The sequence below is a fragment of the Schistocerca nitens genome, chromosome 7 (genome assembly GCF_023898315.1).
Source record: "Schistocerca nitens isolate TAMUIC-IGC-003100 chromosome 7, iqSchNite1.1, whole genome shotgun sequence".
NCBI lineage: Eukaryota > Metazoa > Arthropoda > Insecta > Orthoptera > Acrididae > Schistocerca > Schistocerca nitens.
Genome location: NC_064620.1, coordinates 341,721,078 through 341,727,277, shown reverse-complemented (window position 1 = coordinate 341,727,277; position 6,200 = coordinate 341,721,078).

Sequence of the window (6,200 nt, the reverse complement as noted above, 5' to 3'; positions counted from 1 at the left end):
CTGAGATGACCAGCTGTAGGGTGGTGGAGGATTTGAGCTTTATTTGTGAATATCATTTTTCCACAGGGGCAGGTGGGGGGAGGGGGGGCAGACCCTCCATGGCTTTATGGCATCATCTGTAATCTGATGTAAATTGCTCGTTACTACGTTAGTTTACACTGAACACAGCAGCAGCTGAGCAGTCAGCGCATCTGGCTGCCATGTGGAGTATGATTTGTGATCAGTTCTTGGTACTTCCACAGATTTTTTGCTTGTTCTTTGGTGGGAGGACCGGACTCAGATGTACACAGCCTTGTCAGGCCAATTAGTATACAGCAAGCTCCTGATACCCATACATCTCTCAAACATTTTCTGAAAAAAATAAAAAAACAAAGTCTGAAATGTAATCAGAACGAATATTTTCATTTAGACTACACTAATCTCCCATGTGACTCACATTTCACTTCCAGAATATGTTGCAAGGTCCAGAAATATTTTTCCATTGTTTCTCATTTCTTTTTCTGTTAAATCAGGTTACTCTGCCCTTATGACATATTTCCAGCTAATTTTCTGTCTGAATGATTGCCTAACAATTCCCCTAGAAACTGAAGGTTGATAATTTCCAACCTGTTGTTTCTGGTGTGTAACACAGAACCACTACAGTGTACTTTCAACTGCGAAATATGGCTTGTTTTGTAAAAACATTAAACAGCAGTTTCTGATAAAAACATGTGTAAATTGGATTATCCAGGTTTTTAGGCTATCCTGCAGCCTTGTGTCCATATTAACATGTATTAACATGGATAATTGGTAACTTGACATACTTGAATGATAAGTAGTGGCTCCAAGGTCTGGAGAGTTTACAATGGATGGGGAGTAGTGTGCTGACACAATACCTCTCCACACCATATCCAAATAATACTTTGTAACAAGGGATGACACAACAGCCAGTCAGCTTCGCATGGTCTGTTGTGCCTGACCATAGAGCCACTTTTTTTAGTTGTCACTGGTTCCTCCAATCAGAGCTCTCAGCATGACAGACAATCTGTTCACCATTGCCAGTTCACCTTACCAGAGCATCAGTTCACTTGCAATGTTTAAGTAATACTGTCTAAACACATAATCCACTATCTGGTATTACCGACACACATTTTTGCTTTTTCACGCTCTGTACAATTATGTATAAGAATCTACAGCTCAATCATTATGGGTTTCCTCATATTTTATGTGTGTGTGCACTTTGTTCCACATTATGTCATAGCTGACAGACTCGGCAAAAATTGCAGAACCAGTTATCCCACCTTCTAAACCATATTCACCATGACTCAACACCTGACAAACTGTTATCTTTCAGGTAGGATGGGACCATTTCCACATGAGTCAACTACTACAGTTTGAGAATACATTGAATGTGATGCTAGTCTCTAAATTAACACTCAATACTACCTCTGTCCTCTATGCCATGTTCAACATTAGTTTATAATCAACATGTCATTACCATTCAGATGCAATGATACCATTTCCATACATGTCAATGAAGTTGCTAGAATGGAAAAGATGTTACTTTTAACTTGTCTGTCTATCTCAAAGTAACTCCAGCAAGTTGCAAATAAGATGTGGAACACCTCAGAAGTGTGATATTGTCAGCACCGTACAGTGTATTAGCTGTTATCTATCTACACTGCCACAAAAATCTGAAACAATGCCTATGAGCTTCTTACTGCACACCTTTGTTTACTGAAAAAAATATGTTTGTGAAAGATGATACCCAAAATTAATTTTAAATTGTTTCAAACTGCAAGAATTGGTATTTTCTTCTGAACTTTCACATTTTTATTTTTATTCTCTTCTTTATAATAAATTACTTACTGTCAGATAAACTAAAATATTATTGCATAGGCACTAAAAGCATTCATTAGTCATATAATGGACACAGTTACTACAACACAAATATCTTGCATTCACATACACTTATTGTTTGGGAGCAGTAGTAGGATCTGAAAAGTATTTTTACATAAGTTCTCACTTCTTCCTGTTGTGCTTCTAGCCGTTTCATATGCTATTAGCTGGTCTTTATCATTTAAGGAAGTACTTATTGAGCATTTTGCAGGTAGAGTGAGAAGTTGATTTTGTAAGTGAACATGCAGGACTGATATAAAACAAAGCTCACCATTTGTCCAAAATAAAAACTTTCACATAGTCTTTATTAATAAATCTCCAAAACTAATCTTTAGTAAAGCTTTTGGTTGTTATTTCTACCTTTTTTTTTTTAAATATTGTCTTCAAGTACGATGGTCTTGTGACAGTTTGAAATCAAACCATTTTAAGAATGTCATCCATTAGGAAAAGTCCAACAACTGAAACTGTGAAGACAACATTTTACTTCCTATTCCCTCACTACTAGTAATGTATTTTTTTCCAAACATAGTTTTCTTCAGTCATGAAACACCATTAATACGCTTTGTTCATAACAAATGTAGCCACCATAAAAAGTGAAACACAAGACTATTCATAACTAAAAACACTTTTATGCCACTGCAGAATTTCATTTATTATTCTCTAAATTGAATCTATGCTCCACTGCTGATTCATTTAAAGTGTAGCAGGAACATCTCTCCGGCAGGATACAACATCATAGTAAGTTACAATATTAAACACACTGAACCCACAGAATAAGCCATAAGGGGATAGCATGTAAAAGTAGTTCCTTCTTCTATATGACTCCAATGCAATGAGTACCTTGTGCTTTTGACAGTATTTATAACTACTCTTATGGTTTGAAAACCAGTACTTACAAGTAGCAGATAAAAATCAAGGCTTTTTACTGTCCTTAAAATTATAACACTGATTTACCTCAGACATTATAAATAACAGGAAGATAGTCAATTTAATGAAAATGTCCACTTTTGAGTACCTAATAGACAAAAGTGATAAGCATCAATACAACTTTTAAGAAATGTTGAGAGTATTACAAATCTACCTTTATCTGAACTAGTAGCTTCACATCTCTTGAAATGAATATTTAAGCTTTTGATTTTGGAGAACAAATCATCTTGTCACCATAAAACATAGTTTGGGACACATACATTAAACTCAGTCATCCCACAAGAAAAAGTATCTTCTCACTTTCTCTTAATGAACACCATAATGTGTGTTCTGGATTGCCATAGCTGTGCCAATGTGCCAAGGATAAGATTTGCATGTATCATGTTTCACAATATTTTCAGTCTTTTGTGATGCAATATCAGTTCTTCAGTTGGCCAATCTATATTAATTTCTGAGAGAGTTTTGTCTGATGTTTCTCAGTTGCTGCATAAGTACTTTCTCACCAACAGTGAAGAAGTGTAAAAATAAATCATTCTTACCATAATGTAAACAAAACTGGTCCTTAGATACTATGAATAACACATTGTTGAAAACCAATTTATGCTGGTGCAAAAGTATGTGGACATTCTTCTGCTAATATCTATTTAGTAACTCAAAAACTCCCTGCTATTATCATTACATAGATACTGCTGTGACATGCACATCCACAGCGAACATGTTTTATCTGTTTTAAGCCCAGTATAAAACACTGAAATGATACATACAGTAAACTACTTTAATTGCACTGTCTACATATTTTTCTTTCTTTTCTTGTATTATTTTTCCTTAGATACAGAGAAGAGTGTAAAGCTTCCTGAACAAATGTAAATTTCTTTAGCTTATTGTTTCCCTAATACCTGGGTAGCTCACAGTAACATTTCAAACACAATCAGATTACTGGAAATTCATTTGCCCTGTGTAAAACATAAACTAGGCTTAACAGTTTATTCATTTCTTATCAGTGACAATAAAAATAAAGAACATGAATGGATTTGTGGAATCAATAATACTAAATGTGTAACATAATAAGTGTTTTACTTCTGTTGTGATACAAGTTTAAAGTGGAGTGGTAACTTTGACCAGTGTTTAATGACTCAGAGCCAGTCTCTGTTTCTGACAGATAATGAACTCCATCATTATGAGTAACATTGAGAGTGAAGTTGATTGTGATTCTTTTTATTGTGAAACTAGGGACTAATTTCTTTATATACGCATCAAACACAACATGCAGGAAGTGTCAGTAGATGTATTTTTTGAGGCTGTGTTGTAAATGAGGTACAACTACTGGTGGCCTTTAATTTGGTGGCATCTGTGACTTTAAATAAAGTGGTGTGTGTGTGTGTGTGTGTGTGTGTGTGTGTGTGTCCTTCTTTGTAATGAAGACTTGTCTGTCTGTGGGAATTTTCAGCTATGATTACTCTTCTTTTTTTCTTTTTGAGGGGTGATGCTGCTTGCATTTGTAAATAAGAATTGTTCCACTGACTCTCTACTCTTGTAATTTTAATATAGACAATTACTTGTTTAATATTTCACATAAATCACTACCTTACTTATTTCTAAGTAAATACTCCATTTAATTTAAATTAATTTATAATGTTTTACATGGCCCTGACCAGTAACAGAATCTGTACCTGCCTAGGAATGCAAAATCTCAATACATAAATAAATCACAACTGTTGTGATAACAGAGTACAGTGATGATTAACATTCATCATCTAATACCTGAATAGATAACAGTAGCTGACAAGATTTGCAATTTTAAACATTGTGTACACAGGTGCACTTTTTTAAGACCATATTTTTCAAAAACAGATACAGTTGATGCTACATGTTAGTGAATTTGTGGCAAGTTTGAGAAATCTTTTCATACAGCTCATGTTTTTGACAATATTTACAATTTCTCAATCAGGAAACACCTGCCAATATAGAGTATAAATGTAGGTGCTCTGGCTTCACATCAATCCCAAAATATCACTAGTATTTTTCAGCAATTAAAAGATGTAAAGCCATGTTTAGTAATAAACACTTTTAATGGTGTTCCACCTGAAATTGTGGCACAATCTGTTAATCCTTTCTTCAGTTCTTAAAACTATCACTTTATTCTATGATTAATACAGTTACTGAAATTTATTTTAATTGTAAACAATTGTTTTTAATATAGCACTTGTAAAAAGAAAATACAACCAGCACCACTTCTGTGTGATTACTGCCTCAGATTTTTCTTTCCTAATGAACCAACAATGACAAAGTAAGTTATTTTATTGGAGATAATTGTCTTAAATTGATTTTTAAAACCATTAAAAAATTTAATTTAATAAACATTGTACTATAACATAAATGGATGTATAAAGACTCAGTGGTCAGCAGGTTTCTTTCAGTTTATTTTTTGACAAAAAATATAAAGTCTTGTCACTTTGGATAAGCTAAATGTGTAATTATTCATAACAGTGTTTCCCCTGCTCTTTAATTTAGTTCTTTCACTTTAAAAAATTCACATTGTGTTTGTCCTCTTTGATTGTGTGCTATGTATTTACATTGATAAATGAAATGAGACTAGAAATTTTGTGATGATACATACTCCCATCCAAAATCACAAAAGTTAAAGGTAAAGATAAGATTTTTAACAATGCACTTAAGACATCAACAGCCTTTCCTTTCTGTTGGAAACATCTTGCTCCTATTCAAGCATCTATTGATGGATTACCAGTGAGAAGATGAAGCAGTGAGCTAAAAATGCAAAGAAAGTACCAGTGCTGAGCATCTGACTCCACAGCATCAGATAAAAATGTCACAGATCCACTGAATAATGAATTTGCTATTACAGGAAGAAATAGCAGAATATTTTATAACTAACTCTAATGTTCTGTTCAAATAGTCACTGCACACTGCTTCACTATCTTCTCCCTGAAGTGTTTTGAATTTTGCATTGTAGGTCGGCTATGTAATTTAAAACTGTTCTCTGTGAAGTTGTGCAGTCCCATCTTCACAAAAATTTGAGTATTTCTCTCTCCTAGCCTCTCTGCATTTTTGTTCCATCTGTGGCTGGAAATTTCACATGAGAAAAGAAAAACATTTCATCATAACAATAAAATACACATGTTATTCTCACAAAATATTCATTCATACAGTCCACAGAACCTGTGTGTCACAAAAATTCAACACATTTGAGTCCTGCTTGCTCATTTAATAGTAATTTGTTACTATTTTTATTGAGGCTTTTGTAAAGTGCAAGAGGTGTTAATATACTTTATCAATGGAATGGAAATTACATTAAAATGGAAAATAATTCCTGTTTTTCATGGTTATAGAACTTTGTTACATTTTCATTACATGCAATGAATAACAGATATTTCCAC